At 56.3% G+C, this 4,628-nt stretch overlaps 2 non-coding genes across 2 annotated transcripts; both read right to left on the bottom strand.

The window, feature by feature from the left end:
- Window positions 1-1,551: 1,551 nt before the first annotated feature.
- Window positions 1,552-1,623, bottom strand: TRNAM-CAU. Its single transcript has one exon. It is a non-coding gene; the product is annotated as a tRNA-Met (tRNA).
- Window positions 1,624-4,118: 2,495 nt separating this feature from the next.
- On the bottom strand, window positions 4,119-4,190 carry TRNAM-CAU. The gene has a single exon. It is a non-coding gene; the product is annotated as a tRNA-Met (tRNA).
- Between the last annotated feature and the right edge of the window lie 438 nt (window positions 4,191-4,628).

Genomic DNA, 4,628 nt, shown 5'->3' with positions numbered 1-4,628 from the left:
CACCGCTCCCAGCTGTTCCAGCCCCTTCCTGTGCCCTGCAAACCCCACCCGGGCTGCAGAGCTGGCTGGGGCGGAGCACGTCAGCACTGGCTCCGGCGGGGGCTGCCCCCCCACCTTTGCCAGCCCCACAGCTGCTGCCGCCACCCAGGGGCGCTCTCCAGGGGCTGGCTCCGCTGCAGCAGACCGGGGAGCCCTGAGCTCCGGCGCGGCCTCTGCCCCACGGGGTTTTGTCCACACACGCGTGCAGCCGGCGAGATGCAAAGCCGGTCCCATGGCACGGCTGGTGCATGTCCACACGGCGCCGGAGCGTCCACACTGGGTGCCCTGGCGTGGGCTGGAGAGCGGGGCACGGGGGGGGAGCTACACAGGCCCCGGAGGCGTGCAATGCCTCTCTCCTGCCCCCAAACCCCCACCCCTGCTCTGCCCCCAGGCCCGCCCCACCTGTTCCCCCAAGCTCTCACCTCCATCCCCTGCCTCTTCCCACCCCTGCTCCACTCCAGGCCCCCCCGCTCTGCCCCCCCAGCCCCGTCCCCCGCCTCTTCACACCCCTCCTCTGCCCCCAGCCCCAGCCTTGCCTCTTCCTGCCCCTGGTCCGCCCCTTCTCCCAAACCCCCACCCCTGCCCCACCTCTTCCCAACCCCGCTCCACCCCCACCCCTTCACCGAAGCCCCCACCCCGTCCCACTCCTGCTCTGCTGCCAGGCCCACCCCACCCCTTCCCCCAAGCCCCGGCCTCTTCCCACCCCTGCTCTGCTCCAGGCCCCCACCCCTGCTCTGCCCCCCCAGCCCCATCCCCCGCCTCTTCCTGCCCCCAGTCCACCCAATCCCCCACCCCTGCCCCGCCTCTTCCCAACCCTGCTCTGCCCCCACCTCACCCCTTCCCCCCAAGCCCCCACCTCTGTCCCACCTCTTCCTGCTCTGCCCCCAGGTCTGCCCTTCTTCCCCCAAGCCCCCACCCCCATGCCACCTCCTCCCACCCCCCGCTCCAGGCCACACCCCCACCTCTTCCAACCCAATTCTGACCCCTTCCCCGAGCGTGTCCTCTTCCCCCCTCCCCCGCCAGCACTTCTGCATGCCGCAAAACAGCTCTTTGCAGTGGGTGGGAGGCACTGGAAAGGAGGAGGAGGAGTTGATCAGGGTGTCCACCAGGGGACTGGAGGTGCTGGGGGGGGCCCACTGGCTAGGGCCGCCGAGAGCGGGTTCGGGCCCCGGTGAAAAAAATTTTTCGGGCCCCCCAGCAAGGGCGGACCGGCTAAACAGGGCCAACAAAGCCAGGCCCCGGGCCCCCTTCCAGACCGCCGGGCCCCAGTAATTTGTCCTGGCTCCCCCCCCCCTCGTCGGCCCTGCCACTGGCTGCCGTTTTCCTCTCGAGGTCCCTTCCAGGCCTGTGGTTGTATGTGATTAGAGTCCTAGCACATCTGTCTGGGGCTTTATCCCTTTGTTTAATCGCTGTGAAAGAGGCAATAGCAAGAGAATTGGTTCCTCTTTTTTGGGTGGATAAAATAAAGGCTGCATTAATTATTTCCAGGGCTACAAGTAATAAAATGCCAACTAGCAGAGGATGGTTTTGATCCATCGACCTCTGGGTTATGGGCCCAGCACGCTTCCGCTGCGCCACTCTGCTGTGTGGTTTTTTTTTTAATCTGACCTGTTCAGAAGGCACTCTTTGTTCTGCTGTGCATGTGGGCTGTGCACTGGAGAGAGAGAGAGATCAGAAGGGAATTTTACAATCTTTTTAAGCAGGTAATTTTGCATGTATTCTTTTCAACTATAAAATAAGTGAAATCTGAGAGGTGCATTTTTATCTGCTGGCTAATAATTCGGCAAAAACATCCCATCCCCCCTTGCTTTTCTGTGGGCAAGATACATTCAGTTTGCTGAAAACCTCGTGCTTAACGTGAACAAAATGTTAATCGTTTTTTTATGAAACATTTAAAATTTGTTCTTCATCTCATATGTATCAGAACCAACTCTAGCTTCTGAAAATGAATTCCAGAATCAAGTCTGTCCTAAAAAGTTTGTGGCCAACTTTCGACACCTCTCTCAGCAAGAGAGATCTGAGCATTTAACATACGCCCGTATGTTTTTTCAAAGCCAGTTTTGTTCAGTGAAATGCAAACCCAGAGCGTCTATTGAAAAATATACGGGCCTGTGTAAAATGCTCCGATCTCTCTTGCTGAGAGAGGTATTGAAATTTGGCCACAAACTTTTTAGGACAGAGTTGATTTTGGAATTCATTTTTAGAAGATAAATTTGGTTCTAATACATATGAGCTGAAATATTTTAAGCTTGTGAATAATTTAGGGCTCCCTGGAATTTAGGTCAAGATGTGACCTTAGCTAACCCGTGAAATCTGCAGTGTTTCTACCACAATCCGCTACTGCTGCGTGGTCCCTGGGCGTTCAGGGTTGTATTTATTAACCTCCCTTTTAAGAACGGGTGGGAGGGCGAGCGGTGAGGCACAGATACTTCTTGATCACCCCCCTATGGGGTGCAGAGGAACATGGGGGGACAGGACGGATGCCCCAGGTCAGTTTCCCCATGTGGGTATAGGAGGGAGGGTGCAGGACTTAGGATCACAGGATCACAGTGCAGCACCAAATAAGTGTGGCAATACACCTCTTTCACTACAAATTAAACACTGGGGGAACGCAGTGGGGCCCTGGGGGGTGGGGAGCCTGTGGAGATGGGGGAGTGAGGACCCTGCGGGGGCCAGGGGGAAATGGTGCCCACAGGCAGCGCCGTATTTTTCCCTAGGCCGACAAGGCCTAGGCCTAGAGTGGCAAATTTTCAGGGGCGGAAGCTCCCCTCCGCGCCCCACCCCCCTGGTCCAGCTCACCTCCGCCTCCTCTGCAAGTGCGCCGCGACGTCCTGTTTCTCTCCCCTCCCAGCGCTTGCTCCGCGAAACAGCTGTTTCGCGGGACAGGGAGGGACGGGGGAGGAAGGGGAATGCCACGTGCTGGGGGAAGAGGCGGGCCCGGGGGCGGGGATTTGGGGAAGGGATCCAATAGGGGAAGGGAGGGGGCAGAGTTGGGGCGGGGACTTTGGGGAGTGGGTTGGAATGGGGGTGGGAAAAGGGCGGAGTCGGGGCGAGGCCAGGGCGGCAATTATTTCCCGGTCTAGGGGCAGCAAAATTATTAATCCGCCACTGCCCGCAGGGGCACCAAAATACAGATTTGCCCAGGGCTCCATTTCCCCTAAGACCGGCCCTGGTTGAGCTGGTGGCAGAGGGCAAAATCCCGGGTACCCCTTTGGGTACCAAAAGTGACCCCTGATGGGCTGAGCCTTGGTTGCCAAAATTGGGTGGGGGCAAAGGGGCCTTTTCTATTTCCCCCCCTCGCAGGACTGGATGTCTCAACCCCCGCGACCCAGGGCCATGTCCCGAAAGGCACCAGGCATCCCTGTGCCTAGGCCAGTTTTAATTTGCGGACCCCTAAAATTTTTTTTGAATGGAGGTGCAGACCCCTTTGGAAACCTTAGACTTCGTCGGCAGATCCCCTGCAGATCACAGTTTGAAAGCCATGGTAATGACAACCTTTCCTGGACCCCTTGAAGGACCGGCGCGACGCTCGGGGGGGTGCGGGGGTTTGGCCGGCGCGGCCCGGCGAGGCGCTCCGGAGGGGGCGGGGGTTAGGCCAGCCCGGTGAGGCGCTCTGGGGGGGGCGGGAGTTTGCCTTAACCTTCACCTCTGAGGATAGGACAAGAAGCAATGGGCTTAAATTGCAGCAAGGGAGGTTTAGGTTGGATATTAGGAAAAACTTCCTAACTCTCAGAGTGGTTAAGCAGTGGAATAAATTGCCTAGGGAGGTTGTGGAATCTCCATCATTGGGGATGTTTAAGAGCAGGCTGGACAAACACCTCTCAGGATGGTCTAGATAATACTTAGTCCTGCTTTGAGTGCAGGGGACTGGACTAGCTGACCTCTGGAGGTCCCTTCCAGTCCTGTGGTTGTGTGTGATTGGACTCCTAGCACATCTCTCTCCTTACAGGAGGGGACTCTCTGGGGCTTTAATCACTGTGATAAAGTAAATAGCAAGCGGATGTGTTCCTCTTTTCTATGTGGATTAAATGAAGGCAGCCTGAATTCTTTCCCAGGCTGTAAGTAATAAAAATGCCAACTAGCAGAGGATGGTTTCGATCCATCGACCTCTGGGTTATGGGCCCAGCACGCTTCCGCTGCGCCACTCTGCTGGGTGGATTTTTTTCTCTCTGACATGTTCAGAAGGCTGTGCATGTGAGCGGTGCACTGGAGAGAGAGATCAGAAGGGCATAAGCAGGTAATTTTGCATGTATTCTTTTCAACTGTGAACGAATGAACTGATCTCTGATAAGAACGCAGCTAGCTGCTGTTCACTTTAGGCTAATCATTCGGCAAAAGCATCCTGACAGGGGAATGGAGCTCACTGCTTATTTCATTTTTCCAATGGGCAATTCCAGTTTTCTAAAGCAGCTGAACTATTTTAAGCTTGTGATTTTTGGGTCTTTTTCTTATATAGGTTCCTATTACCCCCCCCCCCCCGTCCCGATTTTTCACATTTGCTGTCTGGTCACCCTAGGGGCCTCGCTGCTGAAAATGTCACTTTATACAGCAGTAGACCTTGAAAATAAAATCTGGATCATTCAAAGACT

Source organism: Terrapene carolina, unplaced genomic scaffold (assembly GCF_002925995.2).
Source record: "Terrapene carolina triunguis isolate 2854851 unplaced genomic scaffold, T_m_triunguis-2.0 Scaffold361, whole genome shotgun sequence".
Taxonomy (NCBI): domain Eukaryota; kingdom Metazoa; phylum Chordata; order Testudines; family Emydidae; genus Terrapene; species Terrapene triunguis.
The sequence above is the reverse complement of the archived record's forward strand: the minus strand, read 5'-3'. Positions and strand labels throughout refer to the sequence as shown.